Raw genomic sequence first — 22424 nt, forward strand, 5'->3', positions numbered from 1 at the left:
GTGAGCAACAGGCGTAGTAAAAGAGCTGCGTCAAACCAGGAGAGTACGAGGTACCAAACGCAGAGCAGGAGCGTAGTCAGTAAAGCCAGGGTCAAAATGAATCTAAGGTCAATAGTAATAGCTGGAACAGCAGAGCCAGGAAACAAAAGAGAATCACAGGCAAAGACAAGAAGCAAATGAAGGTATACATAGACCGAGGGTGGGAGCTAGAACCGTCTGGCCAGGCTGTGATAGGTTCTCCCATTCCTCAGCCTACCAGCCTGAGTGGTAGCAGAACGAGTCACTCTATCAGACCTAGGAGCAGATGCAGACTGATTAACCATGGGCGTCGACACAGAAACTGTGTCTGGCAGATCCTTTACATTAAGATTTACATTTTCACTGCCTAATTCCAATAAATTCAGCAAAAAAAACTGTGGGGTCAATATGCTCACTATATCCTTAGATTAATTATTTGGGGGTTTAGGTTCCAAAATGGTGTCTTTTTGGGGCACCACCAGACCTCTTCGAACCTGACATGGTGCCTAAGATATATTTTAATACAAAGGATCGTTTGAAACGTAGAATTTTTTCATTTTTACAAGGAATAAAGGAACACCCCAACATTTGTAAAGCAATTTCTTCCAAGGACGGCAGTACCCCATACAGGGTCAAACCCCAAAAAAGTGACACCATTTTGAATACTACACCCCTTAAGGCCTGGAGTGACAATCTCCAGGTCGTTTTTATACCAGTAATCAATGTGCAGTGAATGGTGCAAAGTTAAAATTGCAATTTTCCACTCTTATGCTAAATTATGTTGTGCCCAGTTGGAGACCTTGAAGACAAATTCCTCATAAACTGTTAAGCAGATTTTCCTGGGTATGGCAATGCCCTATATGTAGACATAAACAGCTGTTTGGGTACAGTGTAGGGCTCAGAAGGGAGGGAACGCCATTTGGCTTCTAAAGCAAGATAGTAGTTTTGTTTGGGGTTTTCAGTTTATAATGTTGTGGCATATATAAAATGGGCGAAGAAAATCAGGGCATCATAAGGTGATAAAATCATGTGGTAAATAAACAATAATCCATAGTTGTGTGGCCAGTGCCGCACTAATGAATGGTGTCCAATTTTATTCTCCTTTTGGAACCCACGCTGCACCTTATTGTTGCTATATTATGAGAGCCGTCATTTTTTTATTTTTTGGTCAATTGAGCTGTTTGAGGGTTAATTTTTTTGCGGGACAATTTGTATTTTCCATTGGTACCATTTAGGGATACATGCAATTTTTTGATCACTTTTTATAAAAAAATTTTTTTTAAGGCAAAGTGACCAAAAAACAGCAATTCTGGTATTGTTTTTTTTAAATTTTGTTTTATGGCATTCACCCTGTGCTATAAATTACCTTTATTCTACTTGTCGATATGATTATTGCAGTAACAAATGTATATAACTTTTTAATGTTTTACAGCATTTAAATCACTTTTTTTCTTTTTTTTTTAAAAACATTTATTTTTTGTGTCACCATATTCTAAGAGCCATAACTGTTTTATTTTTTTTCATGAAGAAAGCTCTGTAAGGAATTCTTTTTTTGCAGGACAGGCTGTAGTTTTTATTAGTACTATTTTGGAGTACATGTGTCTTTTTTATAATAACATGTGTCCTTTTTTTATAACATTAACAGTGCGGGATAAATAATGTGACAGTTGTAAAGTTTGGGTTTTATTTTTTCTATAATAATAAAAGACTTATAGGAAAAAGGGCAATTTTTGTTTTTTTAACTTGAAATTAAAATGTTGTTACTTTTCTTCTACATTTTTTTTTTTTGCTTTTTTCAACTTTATTTTTTAGTGCCATTAGGACTAGGGAACCTGAATTTCCAACTTTCTGGTCGCTGGTATAATACACTGCAATACTGCCTCTGCCAGGGCCTAATAAGCTTCCGTAGATAGATGACCAGGAGGCCATTGTTGGGCCTCCGGTTGCCATAGCAACCAATTGCATTCTTATTCCTTAGATACTGCGGTCGCTATTAACTGCGGTGGGGTTACTCTGCAGAGATCAGAGCAAGATGCTATAGTAGATGGTCAGCTGCATTATACAGCTGACACCCACTGGTGATGACACGAGTTCAGCTTCTGAGCCCGCTTCATCACTGTCACATACAGTTATGTTGCATTGCACTAACACCTTGGCATCAGCGACGTAACTGTACGACATGTCGTCAAGTGCTTAACTCATTTTTTTTCCAACTACACTTATTCACAAGCCACTTAGTCGTGCAAACAATTTTTTTTCCAAATTTTTTGTCGAAATGGTAGTGTTTTTCATAAAAAAACACTGAAGGTATCAGAATCGCGGGTGTGTATGCGCGGGGATCAGATGGGGTTAGTGGCATGGCTTAGCAGGGAAACAGGGAAAAAAATTGCCATGCTACATGCGCGCCATCGGTTGGCCTTTGCAATACTTGAATGTTGAGAGGTATGGGGTGGTGACTGTTTCCATTTTGACCTTACACTCCTCCCAACTATCCAATTAGATAAGAAGAAAAAGGGTACCTAGTAACCCTGAGTGCCTTTTCTAGTTCTGGGCCCGACAGAGAGAGGTGAGTCACCTGTTGCACAGGTATAATGTTAGTGTAGGGACCCATCTGTATGAGATAGCCATGTTGTGGAAGGTGGTCTCATCAAATTTTATAAAGTGTGAGCTTCAAACCTCGCTTTTTATGTATAGTAAATATAGCAAGCATGATTTAAACATGTAAATATTCAATGTTTGCATCTTTGCGTTTGCTTTTATAATATTTATATAGATACATATTAATTATATGTAGGTTTTTTGGGGGGATTTTTTACACTTACATATGTATTTTAAAAGCCTTAATATAATAAGTTATTTCTGATTCCTTAAGGACAAGTCACTGCTGGCCCAATGTTTGCTATTTTAGATGCCTACAGCAATAATGGTTCAGGTCCTATGAGGATTTCAGAGTTTCAACCTCTGTCACAGCTTTTCAAATCATTGTCCTAAAATATTTATTAAAATGTGTACATTGTGTATACGTTTTCTCCAATGCACTGTGTTCTTATTTCTGAAGAGAGAGACTATGTAATAAAATGGCTTTAATCCATAGACAGTTAATGTAGTTTTTGCTAAATCCCTTGAATTAAAGCTGAAAGTTTACACTTCAATCACATTTTTATTGCTTTCTTTCAAATCCATTGTGGTGGTGTAGAGAGGGTAATGATGAAAATTGTGTCACTGTCTAAATACTTCTGGACCTGACTGTATATGTGGAAGTTTATCTATGTTATGACAAAAGCAACTCAAAGAGAATAAAATAGATAATCCAAGAACACTGGAGGGCTATTGACTTCCCAGTCTATATAAAAAGAAAGTAGAATAAAGGTGCAGAGATTGGAGTATGATGTTGGCAAAAACAATAATTTAATTCTAAGGAGAAAGTTTAATTAGTGTATAGGTGTCAGTATATTTACATGTTCTTAGTGACCGCCAATACGCCTTTTAACGGCGGCCACTAATGGGCTTTATTCTGATGCATACGCCTTTTCACGGCGCTGCATCAGGATAAAGTAAACAGAGCAGGGAGTGTCAAATCTCCCTGCTCTCAGCTGCTAGAGGCAGCTGAGGGCTGGGAGCGTCCCTGCTCTGCCGGGTGAGATCGATATTAGTATCAATCTCACCCGTTTAACCCTTCAGATGCGGTGCGTAATAGCGTGCACTGCATCTGAGTGGTTTTGGAGAGAGGGAGGGAGCTCCCTCTCTCTCCCACCGACACCCGGCGATACGATCGCCGAGTGTCTGTGTCTCTAATGGCAGCCGGGGGCCTAATAAAGGCCCCCAGGTCTGCCTGGAGCGACTGCCTGCTAGATCATGCCGGAGGCATGACCTAGCAGATGCCTGTCCGTTTTAAACGGACAGGCAGTAATACACTGCAATACAGTGTATTACAATAGCGATCGGAGAATCGCATATTATAGTCCCCTAGTGGGACTAGTAAAAAAGTTAAAAAAAAGTTTAATAAAGTTAATGAAAAAAAAAATTTGAAAAAAATGAAAAACCCAGCTTTTCCCCTTACACAATGCTTTACTATTAAAAAACCAAAATAAAGTAAAAAAGTTACACATATTTGGTATCGCCGCGTCCGTAACGACCCCGACTATAAATCTATAACATTATTTAACCCGCACGGTGAACGCCGTAAAAAAATTAATAAAAAACTATGGAAAAATTGCTGTTTTCTGTGAATCCTGACTTTAAAAATTTTATAAAAAGTGATCAAAAAGTCGCATCTACTCAAAAATGGTACCAATAAAAACTACAAGTCTTCCCGCAAAAACAAAAGCCCTGATACAACCGCAGCAGCGAAAAAATTAAAACTTTACGGCTCTTCAAATATGGAGACACAAAAACAAATAATTTTGAAAAAAAAGCGTTTTTACTGTGTAAAAGTAGTAAAACATACAAAAACTATACAAATTTGGTATCGTTGCAATCGTAACAACCCACTGAATAAAGTTATGGTGTTATTTATATCACACGGTAAACGCCGTTGATTTAAGACGCGAAAAAGAGTGGCAAAATTTCAGGTTTTTTTCTATTCCCCCCCCCCAAAAAAAGTTAATAAAAGTTAATCAATAAATAATATGTCCCCCAAAATGGTGCTATTAAAAAGTACAACTTGTCCTGCAAAAAACAAGACCTTATCCCCTTAATGACCGCCGATACGCCTTTTTACGGCGGTCATTAGTGGGCTTTATTCTAGAGCGCCGCTATTCTACGTCGCTGCTGTAGAATAAAGTAAACAGAGCAGGGAGCCGTGAAATCTCCCTGCTCTCAGCTGCCAGATGTAGCTGAGGGCTGGGGGCGTCCCTGCTCTGCCGGGTGAGATCGATATTAGTATCGATCTCACCCGTTTAACCCTTCAGATGCGGTGCACAATAGCGAGCACCGCATCTGAATGGTTTTGGAGAGAGGGAGGGAGCTCCCTCTCATCTCGCTGACACGCGGCGATAAAATCGCCGAGCGTCTGTGTCTTCTATGGCAGCCGGGGGTCTAATAAAGACCCCCAGGTCTGCCTGGAGCGAATGCCTTCTAGATCATGCCGCGGGCATGACCTAGCAGATGCCTGTCCGTTTTAAACGGACAGGCAGTAATACACTGCAATACAAAAGTATTGCAGTGTATTATAATAGCGATCGAAGGATAGTGAAGTCCCCTAGTGGGACTAGTAAAAAAGTAAAAAAGTTTAATAAAGTTAATTTAAAAAAAAAAGTGAAACAAAAAAAATGAAAAACCCACTTTTTCCCCTTACAAACTGCTTTACTATTAAAAAAAACTACAATAAAGCAAAAAAGTTACACATATTTGGTATCGCCGCGTCCGTAACGACCCCGACTATAAAGCTGTTACATTATTTAACCCGCACTGTGAACGCCGTAAAAAAATAAAATAAAAAACAATGGAAAAATTGCTGTTTTCTGTTAATCCTGACTTAAAAAAAATGTGATAAAAAGTGATCAAAAAGTCGCATCTACTCTCAAATGGTACCAATAAAAACTGCAAGTCGTCCCGCAAAAAACAAGACCTTATACAGCTATGTCAACACAAAAATAAAAGAGTTATAGCTCTTGGAATGCGACGATGGAAAAACGTAAAAAATGGCTTGGTCATTAAGGTCTAAAATAGGCTGGTCATTAAGGGGTTGGAATGTCATCATCTTTATTTTTAAACGGGACTGTGCCGCATTAATAGCTTACTAATGTAATGCCTCATGCACACGACAGTGTGCACCGACCGGGTCCCGTCCGTGATCCGTGGAAAGATAGGACGTGTCCTATCTTTACACGGATCGGAATGACGGGATTCGTTTTCACGGACCCGATTCACCTGCTAAAGTGAATGGATCCGTGAAAACTATTGTGTGCTACTCGGAGTGGCAATCGGTCTTGTGTAACTGCACTAAGGAACAGTGTTATATTTTTATGCATGTTTTTGAATGCACAAATATGTCTATAAGTATTGGATCCGCCTGTCTCCTAACTAAAAAGGACTGTAAAATAATATGAAGCTTGCGGAAGGAGAGAAATTAAATTAGAAAACAACTTAAGAGCGTGTTGTGAAGATGCTCAGTGACCTGTGGTTGGGTCACTGTCCAGGTTGACGGAGGAGGAGCTGAGCTATTACCTACTGTCAATGGTGTGATCCTTTGTTATGTGTCAACACTTTTAGAACAGGGTTTTTACCTTTCATTATAATCCTGCGCTCTGAAGATAATGACCACTGACCTTGCCCCAGTGTACACAGCACAAGCCAATCTTTACAAAGTAGATGTCAGCTTATTGTCGGTAATCTATTTTAGATGACGTCACCACAAGTTAATTGCACCCAAGTCGTTGCTTTTCCCTGGAGCTTAGGTTAGTATTATGAAACTGCAACTGCTACAAGAAAATATTTGTATGCAGAGCTCCTCTCACATCAGCCATGGAAGCTTGTAACTTCTATGCTGTCATTAGTCTCCTTGTGACCTACGTCACTATTGCCTCAGGGTCACTCAGTTACCTACTAAGCACATAATTACAACTATTCAGTGTTCTTTCCATTGTTTCATGTTTGACTTGACAGTACTTTTAAATATATTCCGGTAATTGCATATTTTCTTGTATCCGTCTTCAGTCTGGTATTCTTCGCTAACCTTGTCATAGATTTTTGCATTTATCGAGTTATTTCTTCACAACACTGACTCATGAATGGTTGGGTCTTTCAGTTACTGGTATGTTTAAACTAAAATCACTTGAAATATCATGACAGCACCGAAGTGGTCTCAATTTGACTAATTTAATGCTTTACTAGCAATGATTTAGGTATATCCCCGTGACAGAATAAATTTTAAGTATTCACAGATATTAGGTTAATTTTGACACTAAATTATAACCATTATAATTCATAGTATTATATTCTTAGTTTGCTGAGATGCATTCTTCATCTACAAAATTTTAGAAGTCTTGCTGATTTATAAAATCTAGCGAAATATAAATAAATAGTTCTATAAAGTATGTATTATGTCTTATCACATATAGCACAGAATACCGTTTTCAAGTTCCTGCTTTTTTTTGAAGAAAAAAATTAACTGAATTCGGAATATGTTTATCAGGAACTAAATATACTTCCAAATATCTAAAAGAAATGTAAATATATTTCCTCAGTTATTTCTATACCAGTTTAAGTATATGCAGTAGATTTTAAATAAAACAAATTTAAAGACATTTAGGCAGCGAGTATTCGTAGGCTAAATGTGCCTATCACAGTTCAGGTAAAAAGATTTTAATCTTTTTCAGCCTAATCAGGCAATTACATAATATTAAGGAATGGCAAATCATAATGAAATAACAATTTTTGTTATTTAGGTCGGAAATTATAAGCCCATAAGCGTTCCTGGATGCCAGTTCCCACCTAGAGTAGGAGGATCTTGGGTGATGGCTCAGGGAGTGTGACACAGAGTTGCACAGCAAAGCAGGAATTGAAGTTAGTAACACCATGCAGACTTGTCAGTGAGAAAGTTGCGTGCCAGTGCAGTATAAATCTGGCAACAGGCATGGACAATGAATGACAGATCATTATTAGCTAACCTGTTGTGCAGAGTCTGAGGAATACCACATTCTCCACCCTTAACGCTTTCAAGGAGCTATGCACATTGCTGGTAACATTGCCATGTCGCGGTCCCCAGGATATTTTCCAAAAGACAGTCGGGCTTCAGATGGTGGGTATGAAACCTCTCACGGTCAAACAGGTTGGTAACAGGCGGGTAACATCAGATCCAGTAATCTAATCAGGAGACAGGGTCAATTTGAGGTCAGAGGTCACTACAAGGATATGCAGCTCAAATGATGTCAAGATGAAAGCCAGGTTAAACACAGGAAAATCCCAGGGAATAACAGGAACAGACACCAGGAAACTCACCATCTGATGTTGTTACATGCCTGGTCCCGATCCTGTGGCTGGAGCTGCACAGCACAGTCAAAGGAGATGTTACAACTCCAAGCTGGCCGACGCGTCGGCTGCCAAGTAGAGAGAATGCTGCAGTGGCTCGTGACGACCCGTGACTGAAATTTACCTCTTTTCAAAGAAGATGCATAGACAACTTGGACCACGATGTGAAGCATGAAATTCTCAGATTAATCTTGGAGCATGGACATTGCAAAAAAGGACCTACACTTTAGATTCTTCTCCACCTCATATTATTTTGAGTAATTGAGGACATGAGGTCTGGGTTGGAAGACTCCCCTGAATAATTAAGACTTAAAATGAATGGTTTAAACAGTGACATGTGAAAAAACTGGATGGATGGACAGTGAAGGTGGCATTCGAAGCTTGAAAATTACCGGATTGATTTGTTTGTTCCCAGTTTCTCTGATATTGAGGGAAAACGAAGGTTAAATGTGGGTGACCAAACCTATTCACCTACTTACATTTTCAAAGAATCTTGCCTCTTTGATCTGCATGAAACTTCTGGGCCTGTTTGAGGAAATTTTAGAGACCGATCATATTATTCTGAAAAAATGTAACTAATCTTGAACAGCTGGAACACAGATCTCTTGTGGAATAGGTCAGTAATTATCACTGGATGGAAAAGGAAATGGCAAAGAATGGAGATTAATTGATAAATGAATGAAAATAATTTTTATAAGATTATTCTGCCAAGAGAAAAATTGACAGCCATTTATCAGGAGAAGAGGGAGAAAATCATCAGAGATATTGTTCCAGAGTTTGTTTTTTTTCCATCTGTGCATTGGTTTGTGGATAACATGCAGTGGACAGGGAACGTTTGATTCTCAGAGCTTGGTGGAAAGCTTTTCCGGATCGGGCTGTGACCTAAACTTTTGCAATCCAGGATGATCTCGTCAGGAACACCAAGCAATTTCACAGTTTCTCTGATGAAGAACTCAGCGATTTGAACAGCTGATCGAGGACCCTTTATAGGAATGAAATAAGCCATCTTAGTAAACCAGTGAGCAACCACAAAAATGGTAAAACGCTGGCATAGTCAAGTTTAGTAATTGATATCAGACGTAGAGGTCTGATTGTGGCCAGTGAATGGTACATGGATAAATAGATTAGACGGGATCAAGATGAAAGCCAGGTCAAACAGAGAAAATTCACAGGGAACAACAGAAAAAAAAATACAGAAAACAAGGGCTGACAGTGGCAGGCTTGGCCAGGGGGACAGGGGGCATGTGCCTCCCAGTGCTGGTCTCCCAGTAGAAGTTTAGGGCTGCTGCTGCCAATAGTTGCAGTAGTTGATCCACCACTATAGGGCCCACAGCATTTATGGACCGAGCGGCAAGGACCCCCTCATGTTCGGTGGCGTTGCCTCATTCAATTGTATCTGCATCCTCAGGAGGCAGATACAATTAAACACTATGGCGGAGTAGCTCCCTGCTCCACCATTCACTAGGCTACTGGTCACGTTAGGCCTGCAGCCTATAAGATGCTGGGGCAGAATCCCTGTGCAGGCTGACGTGATGACGTCACTGGATCACGCCGGCCTACGCAAGGGTCCAATCTTGGTGCCTCAAGGATGTTGAGCAGCTCCGTACATCACAGGAACAGGCCTAGGTGAGTACATTTTATTTTTGTTTGTTTGTGGGGCTGTGTGGCACCATCTACAAGAGGGGCTGTTTGTGGCACCATCTACAAGGGAGGCTATGTGTGGCACCATTCATAAGTGGGGCTGTGTGTGGCATGATAAACTGGGAGCTGTGTGTGGCACCATACAGGGGGTGACACTATATACAGGGGGCACTGTGTGGGGCACTCTCTACAGGGGAGGAGGGGTAAATTATCTACCCCAGGGCTCATCTCATTTTATGAGGTCCTATTTTATGAGATTTTATGAAGGCCCTGATCATTGAACAGTATTAAACAAAATTTTGTAAAAGCAGCCCTGTCCCCAACACTCAATTTGCTAGAACAGTTTTAATATTAGTATAATCTGAAGAAATGCATTAATTGAAGGAGTTTCTGTTTTTGGCTGTTCCACCACTGATGGTTTCCTGGGCTCCCTGGTGCTCCTTTATTTATAATCTGGGGTCACGTCTGTCGTCTATAACAATGTCACATCACGCTGCGGTAATGTGACAGACAATGTTATGGATGATACACTATGAGCAAGTTATAAAAAAAGAAGCATCAGGGACCCATCAGAGGTGGAACAGCCAAGAATCAGTAATGTTAGTTCATCACTTTGACAACGTTTCTGATGTTTCCATTTTCTGTTAATACAAGCTTAAAAGAAAAAAGTTTCAGAAAATCTCTTCAATTACAGGATAGATCCCTTCCACATAACTCTGTGTGACCCGGCTCTCACCTCTTCAATGCAATGAGCTGCAAAGTGCACTTAGATTCACTGTGTGGCAATTCCATTAGGAGGAAAGAAGTGAGAAGCAGTCACCAAAATATATGTATGTATGTATGTATGTATGTATGTATGCATATATATATATATATATATATATATATATATATATATATATAAAAATAAATAAATAAATAAATAAATATATATATATATATATATATATATATATATATAGTTATAGTTATAGTATGTATGTACACTACCGTTCAAAAGTTTATGGTCACTTAGAAATGTCCTTATTTTTGCAAGAAAAGCACAGTTTTTTTCAATGAAGATAGCATTAAATGAATCAGAAATACACTCTATACATTGTTAATGTGCTAAATGACTATTCTAGCTGCAAACGTCTGGTTTTCAATGCAATATCTACATAGGTGTATAGAGGCCCATTTCCAGCAACCATCACTCCAGTGTTCTAATGGTACATTGTGTTTGCTAACTGTGATAGAAGGCTAATGGATGATTAGAAAACACTTGAAAACCCTTGTGCAATTATGTTAGCACCGCTGTAAACAGTTTTGCTGTTTATAGGAGCTATAAAACTGACCTTCCTTTGAGCTAGTTGAGAATCTGGAGCATTACATTTGTGGGTTCGATTAAACTCTCACAATGGCTAGAAAAAGAGAGCTTTCATGTGAAACGCGACAGTCTATTCTTGTTCTTAGAAATGAATGCTATTCCATGCGAGAAATTGCGAAGAAACTGAAGATTTCCTACAACGGTGTGTACTACTCCCTTCAGAGGACAGCACAAACAGGCTCTAACCAGAGTAGAAAGAGAAGTGGGAGGCCCCGTTGCACAACTGAGCAACAAGACAAGTACATTAAAGTCTCTAGTTTGAGAAATAGATGCCTCACAGGTCCTCAACTGGCAGCTTCATTAAATAGTACCCACAAAATGCCAGTGTCAACGTCTTCAGTGAAGAGGCGACTCCGGGATGCTGGCCTTCAGGGCAGAGTGGCAAAGAAAAAGCCATATCTGAGACTGGCTAATAAAAGGAAAAGATTAATATGGGCAAAAGCACACAGACATTGGACAGAGGAAGATTGAAAAAAAGTGTTATGGACAGACGAATCGAAGTTTGAGGTGTTTGGATCACACAGAAGAACATTTGTGAGACGCAGAACAACTGAAAAGATGCTGGAAAAGTGCCTGACACCATCTGTCAAGCATGGTGGAGGTAATGTGATGGTCTGGGGTTGCTTTGGTGCTGGTAAAGTGGGAGATTTGTACAAGGTAAAAGGGATTTTGAATAAGGAAGGCTATCACTCCATTTTGCAACGCCATGCCATACCCTGTGGGCAGCGCTTGATTGGAGCCAATTTCATCCTACAACAGGACAATGACCCAAAGCACACCTCCAAATTATGCAAGAACTATTTAGGGAAGAAGCAGGCAGCTGGTATTCTATCTGTAATGGTGTGGCCAGCGCAGTCACCAGATCTGAACCCCATAGGGCTGTTGTGGGAGCAGCTTGACCATATGGTACACAAGAAGTGCCCTTCAAGCCATTCCAACTTGTGGGAGGGGCTTCTGGAAGCATGTGCTGAAATTTCTCCTGATTACCTCAGCAAATTAACAGCTGGAATGCCAAAGGTCTGCAATGCTGTAATTGCTGCAGCAAATGGAGCATTCTTTGACGAAAGCAAAGTTTGAAGGAGAAAATTATTATTTGAAATAAAAATCATTATTTTTAACCTTGTCAATGTCTTGACTATATTTTCTAGTCATTTTGCAACTCATTTGATAAATATAAGTGTGAGTTTTCATGGAAAACACAAAATTGTCTGGGTGACCCCAAACTTTTGAACGGTAGTGTATGTATGTATTTATGGTGTGTGCCCGTTTGTACAAAGTGAGTGTGTGTATAATACATAAGTGCATAAAGTTAGTGGATGTGAGTGTGCGTTTGTCTGCTTGTATTATGTAGTGACCATATTTGTCTCTTTAGTGTAAATATAATTAGGGATTTTGATGGTTGTATTGCTTAAAGGGGTTGTCCACCGCCAGAACATTTTCTTAATTGTTTATTAAATGTAAAATTCAGAAACTTAATATACTTTATTTTCAAAACTGCACTCTTGTCCAGATTTCAATGCCCTGTCATGGTCCCAGAGGTGGCGCTCCTCCTCTCAGCTGTGACATTCCAATACAGTAGCTCCCCCACCATTTTTTGTGTGCCAGTGATGTGATGAAGGGACTGTTTGCCTGGCTCAGTTTGTTAGATAAGCCAGCCTGTTTTTCTGTCACGAGTGGAAGACTGTAGTCCCCTGTAATAAAGACGGCTTACACTGAAAGAGGATAGCTCCTTACTGAGAGTCAAGGGGGCGGGGGATAACAGGTATTAAGGAGAGAAGCAGGAGGAGGGATGCTTGCAGACTAGACAGGGAGTTACTGTTTTCCAGTCGTCACAGAGAAGGAGCTGGCTGCTTGGCTCAGTTCATTAGGTAAGCCAAGACCATTACATCACCGACACCTAGGGAAAGGGGGCTTCCTGCATCCTAAGGTTGTGTCAACACGTCATAGCTAAGGGGAGAAGATCCACTTCCAGGACCATGACAGAGCATGGAAATCTGAACTGTGCAGTTTTCAAAATGAAAGTATATTAGTAAATGTCTTCATTTTACAATTGCTATACAAGTAGGTCGATTTTCCGGCATTGGACAATCAAGTAAAACATACCAGAAGCAATTCCCCTTTAACCATTTAGCTGTCAAGAATTTGGGGCATTTTACCTGTCTAGTAGTCAGGACTTTTAACATGTAGAAATAAAACCTAAATAACAAAAGAAAAAAATCATACTAAACCCCCATACCCATATAATTTCTGAAAGTAGACACCTACATATTGTGAGTATGCCAAAGAGATTTATACACACAGGCACCTCCATGGAATTTTGTGTCAAATAAGTCATAGATATAATTATAAACACATCTGTAAGTGATGTTTGCATGAATTTGGTTAAGGTCTACGATTTCTCATGAAAAAACATATTCAATACAATGTCGCAACACGCTACTAATGCCCTTTACAGACTGCAACACACATCACAACCACTGGGTGGCAACACATAGACCCATTTAGCAATGACATCTTGGGACAGAGTATCTCAAAATCATGTTTTTTTTTTTCAAAGCTGGTCAACTTGCGCTACACATCTAAGGATATGTTAGGTTATGAGGAAAAGTAGGAAACAACATATCTGTAGGTCCAAAAATCTAGTTTTAAGCTTGAATTTAAAAAAAACAACAACTTATAAAAATACAAACCTTGATTGCACTCCCAAACCCTATATATTTCCTGAAAGCAGAAAACCTGACAATTGCAGTTGTCGACAAACTATTGGCAGCCATGTCCATCTTCAATTAAAGAGAACCTTTCACCTCCCCATACATGTGCAGCTGAGTGCAGCATGTAATGGGCAGGGCTGCACAAACCCTGGGGCACTTTAAAAAAAATTCTACCTCCCTCAATTATTTAGATATCGGTGCCGTTATATTTTGTGCCCGATATTTAAATAATCCCCTGAACTGTCAATGGGGCATGTACTGTCAAGGGGGCGTGTTACCATGGCTGTGACACAGTCCATTCAGATATGGACAGTGTTACAGCAGAAGCGAGGATAGAGGAGAGAGTGTGCGGGCACGCTCTCACTCTTCAGCTTTTAAGATCAGTGTTCTGCTGAACTGGCAAGGGGGCGTGTCACTGATATGGACAGTGTAAGAGCTGTGGAGAGGAGAGCGTACATGCGCGCTCTCATCGCTTCAGCTCTTGCGAGAGTTCAGTCTTGTACTTTGTCTGCCAAACTGGCAAGAGGCTACGGACAGTGCAAGCACTCTCCAGCTCTTAGGGCATGACCACACATGGCGGAATTCCTCCGCAACTGTCCGCATCAATGCCGCACCTAATCCGGGTTGCGGATTACGGCTGCGGATCTGCACAAAATGTGCAGAAAATTGATGCGGACTGGCCGCTGCGGACTGCAGGAAAAGTGCTTCCCTTCTCCCTATTCAGTGCAGGATAGAGAGAAGGGACAGCACTTTCCCTAGTGAAAGTCAAAGAAATTCATACTTACCGCCCGTTGTCTTGGTGACGCGTCCCTCTTTCGGCATCCAGCCCGACCTCCCTGGATGACGCTCCAGTCCATGTGACCGCTGCAGCCTGTGCTTGGCCTGTGATTGGCTGCAGCCGTCACTTACACTGAAACGTCATCCTGGGAGGCCGGACTGGAGACAGACGCAGGGAGTTCTCGGTAAGTATGAACTTATATGTTTTTTTACAGATACATGTATATTGAGATCGGTAGTCACTGTCCCGGGTGCAGAAACAGTTACTGCCGATCGCTTAACTCTTTCAGCACCCTGGACAGTGACTATTTACAGACGTCTCCTAGCAACGCTCCCGTCATTACGGGAGCCCCATTGACTTCCTCAGTCTGGCTGTAGACCTAGAAATACATAGGTCCAGCCAGAATGAAGAAATGTCATGGTAGTAAAAACAATACGCTCCGCAGCACACATAAGATCTGCGGACTTCATTGCGGAATTTTGACTCTCCATTGAAGTCAATGGAGAAATTCCGCCATGAGTCCGCAACCAGTCCGCCACTGCTCCGCAACAGACAGAGCATGCTGCGGACACCAAATTCCGCTCCGCAGCCTATGCTCCGCAGCGGAATTGTACGCATCGTGTAAACGAACACTGCTAAATTAAAGTGAAAGTCAATGGAGAAACGGCTCCGCTGCGGATTAACGCTGCGGAGTGTCCGCAGCGGAATTTAAGTGAAATTCCGCCATGTGTGAACCCGCCCTTACACTATCCATAGCAGTGACACGCCCCTTGCCAGTTTGGCAGAAGACTGATCTTGAAAACTGAAGAGTGAGAGTGACACTCTCTCTCCTCGCTCTTGCTGTAACACTGTCCATATCTGATTGGACAGTGTCACAGCCATAGTAACACGCCCCCTTGCCAGTATACGCCCCATTGACAGTTCAGGGGGTTATTTAAATATCGGGCGCCAAATATAACGGATCACCGATATCTAAATAACGGATGGAGGTAGAAAAATATGTAAAGTGCCCCAGGGTTTGTGCAGCCCTGCCCATTACATGTTGCACTCAGCTGCACATGTATGGGGAGGTGAAAGGTCCTCTTTAACTTTGTGACAAACAGGAATTATTTTGCCTTATTTGTGCCTAAAACTCACATACAAGTAGAGGTTTACACAAAAACAATGTAAAAATAATAGACCGATGTTTGAAAAGTTCATATCTACATCAACAGGAGCTTGTGCTCTCAAACGTTGAAACAGAGGCCATGCAATATTTGTCCGTCATCTATAAACATGTTAAAAATATATACTGCACACTGCATACAGCTACTATGCTACCAAAAGTGGAACTTTTAGAGTGCACACAGCATACTGTGTATAAAAATACAACTTAATAGTTTAAACAAACAACCACCTTCATGCAATGTTGCATCAAAACATTATAAGCAAAAATTATATGAAAATTTAAATTTACGACCAGATTGCGCACTGAACCAGAACTTGTATGCAAACAAAATGTACTCTGCAAAAAATTATAAGATTTGGGGAGTTCATAAATATTATACATGTCTAAATTCACAGGTGCGTTTGTTAAAGGGAATGTGTTGCCAGCAAAACATGTTTGTTTTTTTTTAGTTAAACAATTAGTGTGTAGGTGATTAAACATTGTTCTAATTTTTTTTATTTTTTCATGAGTCAGGAAATATTATAAATTGGATTCAATTTATAATATTTGCCAGCACTGGTCACTAGATGGAGCAATTCCCAAAATTGCAGCATTGCATGTGGTAAAGCAACCACATTGCTTTATGCTGCAAAATTGGGAAAAAATCCCTCGCTCTAGTGAGCTCTCAGAATCCCCCCCTCCTTTATCCTGGCTAGTGCCGGGAGAAACGAGGGGTTTGAACGGTCTAACCTCCTACACTGTGTGTCACCATTTTTTGAACTAACACACAGTGTAGAAGGTTTACATACACTAGTAAAACACACTGAAACACGAACATACATAGAAATCACTTACCTGCTCCAGTCGCCGCCGCTCCCTCCGGTCCGTCCGCTCCGTCTGCTGCCGCTGCTCCATGTGCACAAGTCCGGAAGCCGCGACCGGAAGTAGTAATCTTACTGCCCGGCCGCGACTTCTGGTCCACAGGAAAATGGCGCCGGACGGCGCGCATTTCAAATCGGACTGTGTGGGAGCGGCGCATGCGCCGTTCCCACACACACGGCGTACACCATAGTGGATGGAACGGGCCCCGTTCGCAGTCCCTATGGGACTGGAGCTGCCGTATTCCATGTCTGTATGTGTCGTTAATCGACACATACAGAAATGGAAAAAAAAATGGCAGCCCCCATAGGGAAGAAAAAGTGTAAAAATAGAAAAAAGTAACACACAAACACACAAATAAATATAAACGTTTTTAATAAAACCCTAACATAAAACTGATATAAAAAAAAAAATGTTGGTGACACTGTTCCTTTAAAGAAATACCAAAACCGCAGAAATGACCAACCAAATATGGAATGCAAATTTAATTGGGGATCACATAGGAATATACTTTTCCATCCCCTTGTTCAAACTCTAAGGCTCTGTTCACAAGTCGCGCTCAAAATTAGATTTTCCAAAAATCAACGACATTTTTCAAAAATTGTGTCAAAAAATTCAGTTTGACCGCAACATGTGAACACAGCCTAACCCTAATCAATAATTGTGTATCCCTAAACCTAATCTACTACGTTAACTAATACATATTTTTTAGTGGAACAAGTCGGAAATGATAATTTATGGCAACCATCAGTGGGTGAAAATTTATTTTCTGACTGACTAAATTTTTTTCCATCTATCAGAAATGTGTTAAACAGTGATACTCGTTTTTGCTATGACTGCAGCATGTAATGGGAATCACTAGAGAAGCAGTCAGTGGTTTGTATGCTAAAGTTCGGGTATAGACAGTATAAAATGTGTAAAATGTTTATTGATGTTTATGTGTGGTATAAGTACTTAACTTTGACGCCGTGATCCAGATGCTGGTAAATGTCGGATTGTGGAGAACTAATTAGGCGCAGAGGAGTGATTAGATGAGCAATTTTCTCAATTATTTTCTAGGGAAAAATAGCCCCCATATGTGACAGTCAGAGAACAAGTATGCTGTTTGATTGATAAGTGGGTTATAACAGAAACAAAGTTTATCTTACCTTTTTCCCTGTGGTCGATTACAGCCATAGTAGGACAGGAAGAGGATCACAGACACCTCTTCAATCCCTGCATGCTGCCAGGATCCCCTCTCCTCCACACAGGCTGAAGTGAGAGCTGTAAATAATGCAGCCTCAACTTGCTCTAACTCAGGCTAGATCGCACCTAGAGATTTTAGGTCTTGTTTTAAAGTCAATATTCTCTAGCTAAGCTAAAGTCTTTAGTAGCATGGGCTAAAGTGCTATTGCTCAGTCTAGACATGAGCTAAAGCTGCAGTCTAGGAGATGTTTTAAAGACAATATTCTCTAGCTGAACTAGGCCCTTTAGTAGCATGGGCTGAAGTGAGAGCTGCAGCTCCCACTTCAACGTGCTCTTTCTCAAGCAAGATCATGGCTAGGGTCACGTCTCTGGGCCTGTTTTAAGCCTGGAGTCTTTCTGTAGCACAACTGATGGATTTTAACTATTGAGTGAAAATTGCAGTTCACAAGCTTGCATAGAGGTCAATGTGTTCCTTTGGACTGCATCTGTAGCTTGATAGGTCAAATTAATCAGTCGTATAACAAAACTATCTGTGTGGCCCAGTCCTTAAAGTCAAGATTCTTGGCTTTAAAACAAGACCTATGTTACAGCTCTAGCTGCGATATAGCCTGCGCTAGAGCCTTTTGTAGCAAGGATGTATCAGATATGTACTTAGCTACTGAAGTGTCACCCGGCAGGGAAAGGACTGATGATGGCACATGGCGCAACGGTTTTAGTCATGGGGATGCCATGGAGTATTGCAAACTACAAATGATACAAGAATTGTGAGAGAACACTGAGTAACAAGATAAATGTACTGCTGTGTTTCAAATGTCAACTTCTTCTTAACATATTATCCCCAAGGCCTATGACAAGGATTCCTTGTCAGGACCATTTTGATAGAAGCAATGATTTGTTCAAAATTATTTGCTTCTTTTGCAGTGATGTGAGATCAAATACGTTACATACTTGTAACTTATTGGAAGGACTACAGTAGTATCTTCTACCACATTCCTAGGACAAGACTTACTTGCAGCAACAACAGATCTCCCATTTTGTCTGTGTCATATCTTTGTTTAGAAATGTGGTCATTATGGGCATGATTCTAATGTTATATACAATATAGTACTTTGTGGGAGCTGCAATATGGATCTACAGTTCGGATACAACTGTCATATAGAATTTTTATTCTAACAATTTTTTGGAAAGATCTGCTGTGAGATAAACATTTGTAGTAGAGAGAAGGAACTTATTCTGAAGATGTGTAATAAAGCCTGTTCTGTTGCTGCATTGAGCACAACTTTTAAACTGTTTGCACACAATAGAATAACAATCTGCCACCACTTTGTCAAAAGACTAGTTTTTACTGATGACACTGTAAAAACTTCCAATAAACTATATCAAACATCAGGGTTGTCGCTAGCACCGGGCCTTCGGGGCCCAAGCCCCAGATCTTTGGCTCGGTGCCCTGGATCCCTGGCGACTGCCACATTCAGGTCACAGCGGTCGCAATTGCGACCGGGCCGCGGCCACCCGCACCGCAGCTGTAAAAGTTACTATAGTAACTGGGGCCTATGTAATCAAATACATGGGCCCCTGTTACTATAGTAACGACACATACTTACACATCTTCCTTCCCGAGCGCAGTGGAAGTCCTGATGTGTTCTCGCGTCATGACGTCACGACGTTAGATGGTGTCAGCACATCCGCTGCACCCGTTGCCGAAGTGGAGGTAAATGTAACGTTACGGTCTGCTGGGGTCCTGTATATAAGCCTACCTTGTGGTAGCCTTAGATAAAAGGTCTAACAGACCGTGTCACACATGGACCCTGTAACTAAGCCTACGACATGGCATACTTAGATACATGGCCCATGTCTGATCCTGTCTGATGGGCCCTGTATCTAAGCTTACTACATAGTAGGCTTAGATACAGGGCCCCAGCAGACATTAATCTTATACAGTACCTTGTGGTAGGCTTACATACATGGTCTAACAGACAGTATCACACATGGGCCCTGTATCTAAGCCTACCACATGTGTTACTAATGGTTTTTTTTTTGTGTTTGTGTTTTTTTTACAGGTTCAGTCGTTGGACTACGTCGGATTCGAGGACTACTTTGATGACGGCTTTTTTTATTTTCAATAAAATGGTTAATGAGGGTTGTGTGGGGGGGGGGTTTATTTCAATAAAATATTTTATCTATGTCTTTGTATTTTCTTTTAAACTTTATTACTACCGCCTTAATAATGACCGCCGGCTCATTGGCAGCGTCCCTTACTAAGGTGAGGCTTAATGTTAGCCGGTGCAGAGGCTAACACTAACCCCATTATTACCCCAGTACCCATCACCACCAGTGGTACTGGGAAGAGCCGGGTACGATCCAGTACCAGACCATCTGTAGTGATGGATAGGCACTGTGGCGCTGCAGGCTGGCATTATCAGGCTGGTATAGACCAAAAACAGTGGCCCTTCCCACACTGGTAATGCTAGGCTGCGGCTGCTGTGTTGTATCTGGCTGGTTATGAAAATTGGGGGGGACCTCAAGTCATTTTTTTAATTTATTTATTTCTTCAATAAATAAATGGAAAAAACTAGATGGCTCCCCACATTATCCATAACCAGCCAGATACAGCACAGCAGCAGCCTAGCATTACCAGGGTGGGAAGGGCCACTGTTAAAAATGCACGTAAATCTGGTCATGTGCGTTGCATTTTTCATCAGTGTGCTTTGCGTGTGGCGTGTGTTTTTCATGCCCTTGCAAGCACTTTTTTTATCGATGTAATTGATGCGTGAAACACGGACAGCTCACGGATGTTGTCTGTGGGCTGTCCGTGTTTTTTACGCACCCATTGACTTCAATTCGCGACTAGGTGCATGAAAATGCACTAATATAGGACATGCAGTGAGTTTCACGCAACGGACACTCACTTTGTAAAAACTCACGCTTATTACACGTTATTTCAACACACAGCACACGGACAACATTCACTCTCATCTGAATGAGCCCTAAGTCTATCATGTATTATACTGTCTGCTTGGGCAATGTATCTAAGCCTATCATTTGTGATACTGTCTGCTGGGGCCTTCTATCTACACTACCGTTCAAAAGTTTAGGGTCAATTAGAAATTTCCTTATTTTTGAAAGAATATCACAGTTTTTTTCAATGAAGATAACATTAAATTAATCAGAAATACACTCTATACATTGTTAATGTGCTAAATGACTATTCTAGCTGCAAACGTCTGGTCTTTAATGCAATATCTACATAGGTTTATAGAGGCCCATTTCCAGCAACCATCACTCCAGTGTTCTAATGGTACATTGTGTTTGCTAACTGTGTTAGAAGGCTAATGGATGATTAGAAAACACTTGAAAACCCTTGTGCAATTATGTTAGCACCACTGTAAACAGTTTTGCTGTTTAGAGGAGCTATAAAACGGACCTTCCTTTGAGCTAGTTGAGAATCTGGAGCATTACATTTGTGGGTTCGATTAAACTCTCAAAATGGCTAGAAAAATAGAGCTTTCATGTGAAACTCGACAGTCTATTCTTGTTCTTAGAATTGAAGAATCATTCTGGTATTCTATCTGTAATGGAGTGGCCAGTGCAGTCACCAGATCTCAACCCCATAGAGCTGTTGTGGGAGCAGCTTGACCGTATGGTACGCATGAAGTGCCCATCAAGCCAATCCAACTTGTGGGAGGGCCTTCTGGAACCATGGGGTGAAATTTCTCCCGATTTCCTCAGCAAATTAACAGCTAGAATGCCAAAGGTCTGCAATGCTGTAATTGCTGCAAATGGAGCATTCTTTGACGAAAGCAAAGTTTGAAGGAGAAAATTATTATTTCAAATAAAAATCATTATTTCTAAGCTTGTCAATGTCTTGACTATATTTTCTAGTCATTTTGCAACTCATTTGATAAATATAAGTGTGAGTTTTCATGGAAAACACAAAATTGTCTGGGTGACCCCAAATTTTTGAACGGTAGTGTAAGCCTATCATGTATGATACAGTCTGCTGACACAATGCATCCAATTCTATCCAGCGGTGTAGCTATAGGAGCCTTAGTCTTATAGATATTCTATCTCTGATATATGTTAAAAAATATATTTTTTTCAGGGTGGGGGTAAATAAATGTCTCGGGGCTTGTGCCCTTGATCTTTTAAGACCCTAGCAATGCCCCTGTCAGACATAGATCTTATAACACTGCAAAAGCTAAACAAATGTCAAAAGCACGCTCTTATAAACTCCAATTAGGCAAAAAATGGCCATTCCTGCATGCAAACTTATCATGAAAAACATTTAACCTAGCAGATCAAATTGTAAACAAATTTTTAACTAGCAATTGGTCTCTTTGACAAAAAAATCTTGAACAATTCAATAATTCAATAATTTCTGTTTCAGTCATCATTTATCAAATGTCTATAGTAAACTTTATAAAGCATTTTGCAGCATTTTTCTCATTGGACTAAAACGTTGCGGCCAGAATGTAGTTAAATTGTCAATATTGACATTTTAGGGTCAGTGGAATTTTTATCAAAACACAGCATGATAAAAGTGCAACATTTTTCACAAAAGGCTACTCAATAAAACGTAAAAAAAATGCCTGGAAAAATGCTTGTACAAAATTACACAAATTAAACAATTACACGATTAAAAGAAAAACACTAAAAACACATATAATATCACCAGTTCTCATCCACACATAGTTTTTGCTTGGTGTTTTAAACTGCATAATAAAATGC

Source organism: Rhinoderma darwinii, chromosome 7 (genome assembly GCF_050947455.1).
Source record: "Rhinoderma darwinii isolate aRhiDar2 chromosome 7, aRhiDar2.hap1, whole genome shotgun sequence".
NCBI lineage: Eukaryota > Metazoa > Chordata > Amphibia > Anura > Rhinodermatidae > Rhinoderma > Rhinoderma darwinii.